The sequence below is a fragment of the Pan paniscus genome, chromosome 9 (assembly GCF_029289425.2).
Source record: "Pan paniscus chromosome 9, NHGRI_mPanPan1-v2.0_pri, whole genome shotgun sequence".
Taxonomy (NCBI): domain Eukaryota; kingdom Metazoa; phylum Chordata; class Mammalia; order Primates; family Hominidae; genus Pan; species Pan paniscus.
Window position 1 is genome coordinate 25,519,619 of NC_073258.2, and position 14,391 is coordinate 25,534,009.

The window sequence follows — 14,391 nt, forward strand, 5'->3', positions numbered from 1 at the left end:
CTGTAGTCCCAGCTACTCAGAAAGTTGAGGTAGGAAGATTACTTGAGCCCAGGAATTTGAGGCTGCAGTGAACTGTGATTGTGCCACTCCACTCCGGCCTGGGGTACAGAGCAAGACTCCCTCTCAAATCAATCAATCAGTCAGTTTGCTGTAAATACGTGAATGTATTTCTGGGTTCTCTATTTTGTTTCACTCGACTATGTGTCTGTTTTTATATCAGTACCACTGGTTTGGGTTACTATAGTTTTGTATACTGCAAAAGCTATGATGTCTCCAGCTTTGTTTTCTTTGCTCAGAATTGCTTTGGTGACTCTAACTCTTTTGTGGTTCCATACGAATTTTAGGATTGCCTTTTTATTTCTGTGAAGAATGTCATTGATATTTTGATAGAAATTCTATTGAATCTGTAAATTGCTTTGGGTGGTATGATCATTTTAGCGATATTAATTCTTTTGATTCATTAGCATAAGAGGTCTTCCTATCTGTGTCCTCTTTAATTTATTTATTTTGTCAGTGCTGTGCAGTTTGTGTTGTTGAGGTCTTTTACCTCATTGGTAAAATGGAATCCTAGGTATGCTTTTTTTGCAGCTATTATAAACAAGATTGCTTTCTTATTTTTCAGCTAGTTTGTAATTGGTGTATAGAGTCACTATTGATTTTTGTATGTTGATTTTGTACCTGCATTTTTACTGAATTTTAAAATCAGTTCTATGAATTTTCTGCTGCAGTCTGTAGCTTTTACTCTATATAAGATTACATCATCTACAAAAAGGGACAATTTGACTTCCTCTTTTTCAATTTGGATGCCATTTATTTGTTTATTTATCTATTTATTTATTTTTACCTGATACCTCTGGCTAGGATTTCCAGTACTTTATTGAACAACAGTGATGAATGTGGGCATCATTGTCTGGTTCCAGTTCTTAGAGGAAGAGCTTTCAGTTTTTCCCTATTCCATGTTATGTTATTTGCGAGTTTGTAATATATAGTCTTTATTATATTCATGTACATTCCTTCTATGACTAATTTTTTGAGAGTTTTTATTATGAAGATATGTAGAATTTTATCAAAAGCTTTTTCTGAGTCTATTGAGATAATCATATCAATAGATATGACTTTTGTCCTTCATTCTCTTGATGTGATGTATCACACTTATTGACTTGCATATATTGAAACATGCTTGCATCCCTGTGATAAATCCCACTTGATCATAGTGTATTATTTTTTTGACATGTTGTGGGATTCAGTTTGCTACTGTTTTGTTGATAAATTCTGTATTTATTTTCCACAGCAATCCTGGCCTGTAGTTTTGTTTTTTTTTTCTATCTTTGTCTAGTTGGTATTAGAGTAATGCTGGTCTAGGAGAGTGAGTCAGGAGGAGTTCCCTCCTCTTCAGTTTTTTGGAATACTTTGAGAAGAATTGGTGTTAGTTGTTCTTTATAAGTTTGGTGGAATACAGGAGTAAAGCCATACACTCCCTCAGTTTTGTTTCCTGGGAAATTTGTTGTTACTGATTCAATCTTATTACTAGTTATTGGTCTGTTTAGGTTTTCTGTTTCTTCCTATTATAATCTTGGCAGGTTCCATGTGTCCAGTAATTTATCAGTTTTCTCTAGGTTTTCCGTTTTGTTAGAGAATAATTGTTCATAATAATTTCTAACAGTCATTTGTATCTCTGTGGTATCAATTTTGACGTCTCCTTTTTCATTACTGACGTTATTTCAGTCTTCTCTTTTTTTCTTGGTTAGTCTTGCTAGAGGTTTATTGATTTTGTTTATCTTTTCAGAAAACTGACTTTCCATTTTGTCAATATTTTGTATCATTTTAGCCTCAATTTCATTTATTTTTGCTGTGATTTTTTTTGTTGTTGTTGCTGAGATGGAGTCTCGCTCTGTCGCCCAGGCTGGAGTGCAGTGGCGCGAACTCGGCTCACTGCAAGCTCCGTCTCCCAGGTTCACGCCATTCTCCTGCCTCAGCCTCCCAAGTAGCTGGGACTACAGGCGCCCGCCACCATGCCCTGCTAATTTTTTGTATTTTTAGTAGAGACGGGGTTTCACCGTGTTACCCATGATGGTCTCGATTTCCTGACCTCGAGGCCCGCCTCGGCCTCCCAAAGTGCTGGGATTACAGGCGTGAGCCACTGCACCCGGCCTTTGCTGTGATTTTTATTATTTCTTTCCTCCTACTAATGCTGTGCTTGGTTTGTTCGTGCTTTTTTATTTCCTTGAGGTGTATCATTAGGATGTTTATTTTAAATATTTCTACTTTTTTGATGTAGGCATTTATTGCTATAAACTTTACACTTAGCATTGTTTGTGTTGTATGTCATAGGTTTTGGTACACTGTGTTTCAAATTTTCATTTACTTAAATTTTTTCCCCTCTTATTCACTGACCCAGTGGTTGCTCGGCAGCATGTTGTTTACTTTGTATGCATTCATATAGCTTCTGAAGTTCTTCTTGTTATTGATTTCCAGCTTTAGTCCATTATAGTCTCAGAAGATGCTTGATATAATTTTGATTTTTAAAGAAGGAAAACAAAGACCAATGGAAATTTAATTTCTCTAGCCTAAAATTTGTATTAAATTTCTGGCTAAAATCCATTTTTAATTTCTTTTTAAATTTTTCTGAATGTTTAAATATGAATCTTAATTATTTTATTATATGGCCTGTTTGAAGTTCAACATCTAGTTGGAAAAAATGAAAGCTTGACATAATCTTTTCTCAAACAGAAACAGTGTGTTTATGTATATTAGTGAATTATTTCTGCTGTCACCAAGGAACTAAGTGAGACTTAAACATGCAGCCTTCAGTCAAAATAACAGATTACTCTCTTATCCGCCTCAAAAACAATTGATCATAATTTGGGCCGGGTGTGGTGGCTCATGCCTATAATCCCAGTACTTTGAGAGGCTGAAGCAGGCTGATCACCTGAGGTCAGGAGTCTGAGACCAGCCTGGCCAACATGGCAAAACCCCGTCTCTACTAAAAATACAAAAATTAGCCAGTGTGGTGGTGCATGCCAGTAGTCCCAGCTTCCCTGGAGGTTGATGCAGGAGAATCGCTTGAACCCAGGAAACTGAGGTTGCAGTGAGCCAAGATTGTGCCACTGCACTCCAGCCTGGGTGACAGAGCAAGACTCTGTCTCAAAACAAAACAAAACAACAAAACAAAAAACAGAAAGAATTGATCATCATTTGTTGTCCTGTTGAGGTTAGAGAAGAGTTGGCCAAGTTTATGTAGGAACTAGAGTATGCTTTTTAGATTAAAAAAAAAAAAATCCCTAAAGATTTAAAAGTCTCTAAAGACTTTGAGCACTTTTACTTATTCTAATATGGAAAACCTGTTTTATTGATAAAAGAATTTTGTACTCTTTAAATTTAAAGGATTATTTTTTAATAAACTCAGAAATTTAGAAATTAGGTATATAAGTTAACTTGAAAATTCAGTGTTTTAATTGTAATTTCTTCACTCTGCTTTATCCAGTTGAGGGGAAAGGGGTAAGATGGTCTTCAAAATGAGAAGATGAGCACAATTTTTATTAATTTATTTTAAGGCAAGAAGGCATGTGTAATATAAAAACAAAACCTCATTAGTTATAGTCTAAAGAATAGAAAGACATAAAATGTGTCTCCGAGAATTTGTAAAACTTTGCTTTTTTTCTTAAACTTTAAGCACATACATGCTCCCAGATAAAAACATGTGGACTGCATGTTAGTTTTTGAGGCATATTTTTAAGTTTTCTAATTCCAAAATTTTCCCAACCATAGGTGAAATATTTGTTTTATTTTATGATTTCTAAAGAGGTGATGGATTTGTTGATACCTTGATTTACTAATTCTTCAATGTAAACATATGCCAAAGATCATATTAAAACCTGTATATATTAAATTGTTATTCATCAATTAGAAATAAGTTTTAAAAATTTAAAAAGTATTTATTTTTAACCATTATATCTAATTTAAAAAATCATTCACGTTTAAATTGAAGTATATTCATTTAAAAAGTCAGTGGTGTGTCCATATATTGCTTGGAAATGGTTGTCTTTTTTAAACAAAGTGATTCTCATTTGATCACAGGAATGTGATTTTAATATTTAATATGTAATGATTCATATCAGCTGTTACATTCAGTGAGGAATGACTAAATATCAATTAGCTAGGCAACACACCTCTCTTTGAAGGCAGGTTGCCTAGTTTAAATGTCTATCCTGAAATATAGTAGTAGTAAAACCATGGGCAGATTGATTTTCCCTTTTAAGTCTCTATTTCCTCATCTGTATACTAGAGAAAACATAATATCTTCCTCATAGAGAGGACTTTAAGGACTAAATAAGATATGATTTTCTACCATTTCAACCAATGACTGGTAAATAGTAAATGCTCTATTAATATTAGCCTTTCTTATTCTAATTCTCATCCTAGCTATTTATTATGTGTCAAACATTGCTCTGTGTTCAAGATAGAAAGCCATAAATCAGAGTTCCTAGCCGCAAGAAGTACCTACCTAGTGTGTAAGACTGAAAACAAACCAATAATCTAAGTGTGCTGTGGTGAGTGGTAGTGTGGAATGCTGGCGGTTGCATGCGTGTTATTGGAACACAATGAGAATTATCCAAAATCACATTTGAGCTAGTGATGGAATAGGAATTATATCATAGATCCACTCTAGCATACCAACTTCTCTGAGATTTTAATCTCTTCTTTCACTATCTGCCATCACTACTCTTACATTTTGACCTCTCTTATTGCAGACCACCAGGTCTTCTTCCTTCTAGGGGTTATCTTGGCAGCATGTGAACAAACTCTTCCTGGTCCTTGCCAGGGTAATAAACTCTGTATCATGGAAGAATGACCCCAAATTGATAGACTTCGCTTGGCCCACTTTTTATTCCTCTCATCTTGAACATGCTCTCTGAGAATAAAGTACAACACTTGGTATACTCTCCCTCCTCTAGCTGGTGTTTACTGGGTAAATCCTGCAGCTTCTTTAGAGTGTAGTCTCTTTCCTCCTCTATTGGGTCCAGTATGTCCCTGGCTGGGTTGTAACTTAGTCCAAGTTTTTGGCTTAGTGATCAATAAGGGAGCTGGGACTTAAGCTTTCATGTTGGAGAGTGTCCTCTAAGTAATGTTCAAGTAAGGAGGGAATACTAATCCAGCAATGAGTAGGTCACTTCTGCAAGCTCAGTACTGAAAAAAGGAAGAAGAATAACCTTTCCTAGATGATATTTTCCACAGACATACTGTTTTGCTGGGGTTTTTCCATAACACTTTCATTCTTTTATATTTTTACATGTGTATTAACATCATGGAGGATTTTTAAAATGCATAGCTTCAATAATAATTTGTACTTTGCCATGTAAGGTGTACTTTTAAATTTTTACAACAAAGTCTGAGCGTGTCAGGATGATGACAGTTTATATTTAACATGATTTGCCTTTTAAAAAGAAACAAAATTGGAAAGAAATAGCATATGATTTTGAAGAAGAAAATAAATTCTGCTATGGAGGTTAAAAGAAAATAAATAATTTAAAAATATTTGGAAGTATAAAATAATCATCTCTGCTTTTAAATGAAAAACTAAAATGTGTGACAACCCTTGAAGAGCCTTTCTTATAAATAGACATAACATAAGTTCCTGTATTTTTCAGATAGGCATGCTTTTGTCTGCTAAATCTCAGTTTTCCAGACTCCAAGTAAATGCAGAAAAGTACGTAAAAACAAAACAAAACACACCTACTATAGATTCTTTTACAGCCTTTTCTTTGTCTTTTGTTTGTTCTTTACTTATGAATTTATAACAAATATTTTAAGATTTATTATTATTAAATTTTAAAAATGACAAGAACCAGGGTCGTGAATGTAGCACATAAAACAAAAGCACATTCTTCATAATATTGGAGTAAGGAGATAGTTCAAAAGTTGCTGTGGTCATTAACAGCTGACTGTTATGAACTGGTGGGCAAGGCAGGCCAGATTAATGGCCTGGGAGTAGAAATTACACTAACAGATTTTTAAAATTGTTGCTAGCTTCTAAAATAATATAAAATGTTCTCAGATGCAGTGACCTGTTTAGGTAAAGTAGAGCAGATGCTCCATAACCACCTCTAATAACAAAAACCAACATGAATATAACAGCAAAATAAGTTAAATCCACTTTATGGTGTCAGAGAAGTCTGCACACATAGAATTTGATTAGAAAAACAGACATGATTATTTGAGGAAATACTTTTTTCACTAGTTTAAAATTTCCAGAATATCTTTACTCATAGGTCTCTTTTCAAAATACTATTGACATCTGAAGAGTGTAACAACCAATGTTAATATGCTGGCACATACATTATTTTTCAGCAATGGGATTTTTTCTCAGACTTCCAACTTGAGTATGAGTACTGCTATTTGTATTTTTAATCTATAACCAAATACGCCCATTTTTAAAATATCTGTTGAGTACTTACTACGTAAAATGACACTGTAAAGGGTATTTTGTTGACTGCCAAAACAAATGGGCATAGATTTTGACCTCAAGGGACTGTGCCAAAAAACTATTAGAATTGAGAAACAAATGTAGTAGTTTCAGAATACAAAATCAACATGTAGAAATCAGCAGCATTGCTACATACCAACAGAAAACAATCTGAAAAAGACACGAAGAAAGTAATCTCATTTACGATAGGTAGAAATAAATGGGATTGTGTTGGGTGCATATATATATAGGGTAGTTAGGTCTTCTTGTTGACTTGAAACCTTTACCATTATGTATTGCCCTTCTTTGTCTTTTTTGATCTTTGTTGGTTTGAAAAAATAAAAAATTAAAAAATTAAAAGTGGGCAAAAGATTTGAATAGACATTTCTCAAAAAACAGCACATGCATGGCCAGAAGGTGTATGAAAAAAAATGCTCAGCATTATTGATCATCAGAGAAATGCAAATCAAAACTACAGTGAGATATTATCTCACCCTATTAAAACAGCTTTTATCCAAAAGACAGACAATAAAAAATGTTGATGAGGATGTGATGAAATGAGAACCCTCTACACTGTTGGTAGGAATGTCAGTTAGTATAGCTACTATGGAGAACAGTACTAAAGTCCCACAAAACACTAAAAATATAACTTCCATACAATTCAAAAATCCAACCACCTGGTATATATCCCAAAAAGGAAATCAGTATATTGAAGAGATATCTGTACTCTCATGTTTATTGCAGCACTATTTGTAATAGCCAAGTTAGGGAATCAACCTAAGTGTTCATTATTACATGAATGGGTAAATATAATGTGGTATATATACACAATGGAATATTATTCAACCATAAAAAGAATGAAATCCTGTCATTTGTAACAACATGGATGAAACTGAAAGACATTATGTTAAGTGAAATAAGCCAGGCACAGCAATACAAATATTACATGCTCTGACTCATATGTGAGAGCTAAACAAACAAAAAAAACTCATAGAGATGGAAAGTAGAATAATGGTTACCGCAGGCTGGGAAGGGTAGTGAGGAAGGAGGGGATAATATAGGAATTGTTAATGGGTACAAAAATATAGTTAGAAAGGATGAATATGATATAGTATTCGGTATCCCAATAGGTTGACTATAGTTAACAATACTTTATTGTATATTTAAAATTAAAAGAGTGAAATTGGAATGCTGCTAACACAAATAAATGATAAATACTTGAAGGGATTGATACTCCAATTAACATGATTTGATCATACATTATAGGCAAGTATCAGAATATCGTATGTACCTCATAATTACATACAACTATGTACTAATATAATAAATAAATACAATTTTAAAAAGAAATGAAATAGTGGGAATGAATCTTAAGCACAGCTATTTAATTTACTCTGAAGACAATTTCAAAGGAAGAACTTTAAAAAATGGATAAATGTAAGAAGCTTATCAAAAGCATTGCTACAGAAAATAAGACTCACTTGCAATATTTATTACCAAAAAATTCTACTTTATCCTTCATTCTATTAATGTGGGATATCACATTTATTGATTTGTGTATGTTAAGCCATCCTTACACCCCAAGGATAAAAACACTTGATCATGGTGTTTGATCTCTTAAGTTTGCTGTTAAATTTGGTTTGCTAGTATTTTGTTCAGGATTTTTGCATCTACATTATTCAAGGATATTGGCCTGTAATTTTCATCTCTTGTAGAATTCTTAGTTGGCCTGGGTAAGAAAGTAATAATGCTGGCTTCATAAAATGAGTTTTGACCCTCCTCCTTAATGTTTTGAAAGAGTTTGGCAATGATTGGTATTCTTTGTTCTTTAAGTGCTTGGTAGAATTCAACTATAAATTGATCAAATCTTGGGCTTTTCTGTGTTGGGAGGTTTTTGATTACTGATTCAATCTCCTTACCTGTTATTATTGAAATCAGATTTCTATTTATAATATAGTTATGCTATGCTGAATGTTTCTAGGAATTTATCTACTTCTGAGTTATACAATTGAATGATGTATAATTATTCATGATAGTCTTCTTTGATCCTTTATATTTTAGTGGTATCAGTTGTAACATCCCCTTTTTCACTTATAACTTTATTTATTTGAGTCCTGTCTTTATTTTTCTTGGTTGTTCTAACCAATAGTTTGTCAATTTTGTTCCTCTTTTCTAAAAACTCTTAGGGCTTTTTTTTTTAACCTTTTCTATTGTCTTTCAAGTCTTTATATTATTTATTTTCACTCAATCATTATGATTTCTTTTCTTTTGCTCACCTTTTGCTTACTTTGCTTTTTTTCCCTAGTTTTTTGAATTGTCAAGTTAAATTACTTAAAATCTTTCTTTTTAAAATGTTGGCATCTATTACTATAAACTTTCCTATTAACACTGCTTTTGCTGTATTCTATAAGTTTTGATATGTCATGTTTCCATTTTTGTTTGTCTCAATATAGTTTTTGATTCCCTTTGATTTCTTATTTGGTTTATTGATTTTTCAGGAGTACTTTTTTTTGTTTCTACATATTTGTGAATTTTTCAAAATTTCTCCTGTTATTAATTTTTAACTTTTATACCATTGTGTTGAGAAGATACTTGATTTGATTTTAATCTTAGATATTTTTAAAACTTGTTTTTTGACCCAACATATGATCTATCTTGAGAATGTACCATGTGCACTTGAGAAGAATGTTTATCCGCTGTTGTTGCATGGAATATTCTGTATATGTCTGGTAGGTTCATTTGCTCCACAGTGTTATTTAAATCCACTGAACTCTTATTGATTTTCTGTCTAAATGGTCTTTCCATTGTTGAAAGTGAGGTATTACAGTCCCCTACTATTATTATATTGCTTTCTATTTTACTCTTTAGTTTTGTTAATATTTAGTTTGCATATTTAGGTGCTCCAATGTTGAGTGCATATATATTCACAATTTTTATCTCACTTATATGTAGAATTTAAATAAATTGAACTCAGAAGCAGATAGTAGGACAGTGGTTGTCAAGCACTGGGGGATGAAGGAAATGAAAAGGTCTTGGTCAATGAGCACATACTTTATAAGATGAACAAGCTCTGGGGATTTAATGTATAGCATGGGTCTTCATGTTTTAATTGACTATGGTAATCATTATACACTGTATATGTAAACCAAATAATCACATTATAGATCTTGAATATATATAATTTTTATTGTTAATTAGGGGTTTTAAAATAAAATAATTTCAACTTTGATTTATATTATGCATTTATAATTATTTCATATATCATTTCATTTTCTGTTATATCAATTCTAAAAGGGGGACAAGGCAAATTTTATTATGCCCACTTTTCAGGTAAGAAACCTAAAGCTCAGAAAATCTTTAACTTACTAAAAAGTAGACAGTAGAAACAGAACATGGACACATACTCAGGGCTTCTGATATTTTTTCAGATGTTATGCTACCTATGAAAATCTCAATTCAGGCTCTACACTTAATAAATAATTTCAGTAATTTATTATTTATTGCATTATAGACTATAAAAGTACTAAAAAGGAATTAACCCTTTTCTCCTCACAATAACCCTGAAAGGGTATGCTATTATAATCCCCATTTACTAGATGAGGAAACCAAGAGATCAAGTGAAACTTAATGCTTATTGACTCTGCACTTTGATCTCTACCTAAAGACTTTAGTTGAAATAGGGGCTGTAGTGGGTCAAACAGTGTCTCTAAATAGTCACATTTATTTGGAATCCTGGAATGTGATCTTATTTGGGTACTGGGTTCTTGCATATGTACTTAAAGATCTCTAGATGAAATTATCCTGGATTCAGAGTGGGGTCTAAATCCAGTGGCCGGCATTCACATGATAGGGGAAGACACAGGAAAGAAGGTCATGTGATGATGGATGTTCAAAGTGCACGTTCTGGAGACAACTGGCCAGGATTCAAATCTTGGCTTGTCAGTTTCAGGTATTGGATTGTGAACTAGTTAGTTAATCTCTTCAAGCCTTTATTTTCTCATTTGTAAAATGTAAATTGATAGAAGGTAAATTGATAAAAGGTGTAATGTTTCTACATTATAAGGCCATCAAGTATGCTAACATTTCAACAAAGATTTTCTCAAGAGTAACAGTGAAAGTCTCAACAATAAAGCCTTCTAAAATTTGTGATTTGTTTTCTTAAAAAAATCCACGTTTTAAAAATAGAAGAAAAGAAGAAATAACATGATATCAGATAGATAGGTAGATAAGACAGATACAGATAGACATTGACATATAGATTCATAAGTACATCTTCCCTTAATTCAATTTTTTTTCTACTCTGAGTATAGTAATACATTTCTCTGTGACATACTAAGATTACTAACGAGTATGAATTATGTTTGATAAATACGGTCTATGTGCCTATGAAAATAGGAGTATAAAAAGAAGAGAGTAATTACATTTAAATCCAAAAGTTTCATATTTTATGATAGCATTTATTTTGCTTATGTCTCCCTTATGAAATACTGTCTGAAGTTTAGGCTGATAGGCTACTAGTATTACCTCCAAAAAGTCTCTAGCATCCCCATTCCCAGTGATGTCCAGCCCTGGGTGGCTCTTATTTTTTTCTGAGTCCTTTTATAGATTCATTCAATAAACATTTATTTTAGACAGATTGGATATTAGGAGAATACCACAAAATAGTGTTCAATAGCATAATAGGGCAACTACAGTTAACAATAATTTCTTGTATGTTAAAAAATAGCTGGAAATATAGATTTGAAATGTTCTCAACTCAAAAAAATGATAAATGTTTGAGGCAATGGGTATCCCAATTACACAAATTTGAACATTACACATTTTACGAAAGAATCAGAATATCCAATGTATTCCATTATTATATACAACTCTCATGTATCCATAAAAATTAAAAATAGAACAGGTAAAAACAAAAGAATAAAACAAAACAGGTATTTTCTTTTTTTATTTTTATTTTTTATTATTATACTTTAAGTTCTAGGGTACATGTGCACAACATGCAGGTTTGTTACATATGTATACATGTGCCATGCTGGTGTGCTGCACCCATTAACTCGTCATTTACATTAGGTATATCTCCTAATGCTATCCCTCTCACCTTCCCCCACTCCACAATAGGCCCTGGTGTGATGCCCCTCTTCCTGTGTCAAAGTGTTCTCATGGTTCAATTTCCACCTATGAGTGAGAACATGCGATGTTTGGTTTTTTTGTCCTTGCGATAGTTTGCTGATAATGATGGTTTCCAGCTTCATCCATGTCCCTACAAAGGACATGAACTCATCATTTTTTATGGCTCCATAGTATTCCATGGTGTATATGTGCCACATTTTCTTAATCCAGTCTAGCATTGTTGGACATTTGGGTTGGTTCCAGGTCTTTGCTATTGTGAATAGTGCCGCAATAAACATATATGTGCATGTGTCTTTATAGCAGCATGATTTATAATCCTTTGGGTATATACCCAGTAATGGGATGGCTGGGTCAAATGGTATTTCTAGTTCCAGATCCCTGAGGAATCGCCACACCGTCTTCCACCAAGGTTGAGCCAGTTTACAGTCCAACCAACAGTGTGAAAGTGTTCCTATTTCTCCACATCCTCTCCAGCACCTGTTGTTTCCTGACTTTTTAATGATCGCCATTCTAACTGGTGTAAGATGGTATCTCATTGTGGTTTTGATTTGCATTTCTCTGATGGCCAGTGATGATGAACATTTTTTCATGTGTCTGTTGGCTGCATAAATGTCTTCTTTTGAGAAGTGTCTGTTCATATCCTTCACCCACTTGTTGATGGGGTTGTTTGTTTTTTTCTTGTAAATTTGTTTGAGTTCTTTGTAGATTCTGGATATTAGCCCTTTGTCAGATGAGTAGATTGCAAAAATTTTCTCCCATTCTGTAGGTTGCCTGTTCACTCTGATGGTAGTTTCTTTTGCTGTGCAAAAGCTCTTTAGTTTAATTAGATCCCATTTGTCAATTTTGGCTTTTGTTGCCATTGCTTTTGGTGTTTTAGACATGAAAACTGGCACAAGACAGGGATGCCCTCTCTCACCACTCCTATTCAACATAATGTTGGAAGTTCTGGCCAGGGCAATCAGGCAGGAGAAATAAATAAAGGGTATTCAATTAGGAAAAGAGGAAGTCAAATTGTCCCTGTTTGCAGATGACATGATTGTATATTTAGAAAACCCCATCATCTCAGCCCAAAATCTCCTTAAGCTGATAAGCAACTTCAGCAAAGTCTCAGGATACAAAATCAATGTGCAAAAATCACAAGCATTCTTATTCACCAATAAAAGACAAACAGAGAGCCAAATTATGAGTGAACTCCCATTCACAATTGCTTCAAAGAGAATAAAATACCTAGGAATCAAACTTACAAGGGATGGGAAAGACCTCTTCAAGGAGAACTACAAACCACTGCTCAATGAAATAAAAGAGGATACAAACAAATGGAAGAACATTCCATGCTCATGGGTAGGAAGAATCAATATCGTGAAAATGGCCATACTGCCCAAGGTAATGTATAGATTCAATGCCAGCCCCATCAAGCTACCAATGACTTTCTTTGCAGAATTGGAAAAAACTACTTTAAAGTTCATATGGAACGAAAAAAGAGCCTGCATTGCCAAGTCAATCCTAAGCTAAAAGAACAAAGCTGGAGGCATCACGCTACCTGACTTCAAGCTATACTACAAGGCTACAGTAACCAAAACAGCATGGTACTGGTACCAAAACAGAGATATAGACCAATGGAACAGAACAGAGCCCTCAGAAATAATGCCGCTTATCTACAACCATCTGATCTTTGACAAACCTGACAAAAACAAGCAATGGGGAAAGGATTCCCTATTTAACAAGTGGTGCTGGGAAAACTGGCTAGCCATATGTAGAAAGCTGAAACTGGATCCTTTCCTTGCACCTTATACAAAAATTAATTCAAGATGGATTAAAGACTTAAATGTTAGACCTAAAACCATAAAAACCCTAGAAGAAAACGTAGGCAGTACCATTCAGGACATAGGCATGGGTAAGGACTTCATGTCTAAACCTGCTATTTTCAGAATCTGTTAATTGCAGTTGTGCCACACACATGAGACTATTGAACAGTTGTCAATGGAGAGGAAGAGGTACCTAAGTACAACTTAAATAGTGTAAGCAGGAGGTATAGAGCATTAACAAAGCATTAATCAAAAATATAAGTGAGAGCTGCCTGATGAAAGAAGTATTTACCTATTAGACAAAGTGGAATGGAATCTTGAGACACGGGAAAACCAGTAAATATCACTCACTAAGAGCAATGAAAAGGTTGAACAGCATGAAAACAGAATGCTGTATTGGAGAAATTATCTTCAGTTAAATATGTTTCAAGTTCACTTTTCAATAGAAGTGACTATGTTGAAAATAAATAGTTCTGAGGGGAAAGCCAGTGATGAATCAGGTAGTAGGCCTGCTCTTAAATGGGAGCCAGGGAAAGAGCACACATGGAGACTCATATATTATGCTTCTGAAATTTTACAAGTTCTAAATCAAGAGAATTGCTTAATTAAACATATATCTCTCTATATGACACATGTACCTTCATAATGCCCTGGAAGGCCAAGTTCTAATCTAGAAATGTTGGATTTATGTACTTCTCCATTGGAATGACTCAACAAGAGAAGACCTGATCCACAGTTTAATCCTCTTTTCTTTTTTTTTTTTTTTTCCCCCTTTTGAGACAGAGTCTCACTCTGTTGCCCTGGCTGGAGTGCATTGGTGCAATCTCAGCTCACTGCAAGCTCCACCTCCCGAGTTCACGCCATTTTCTTGCCTCAGCCTCCCGAGTAGCTGGGACTACAGGTGCCCACCACCATGCCTGGCTAATTTTTTGTATTTTTTAGTAGAGATGGGGTTTCACCGTATTAGCCAGGATGGTCTCAATCTCCTAACCT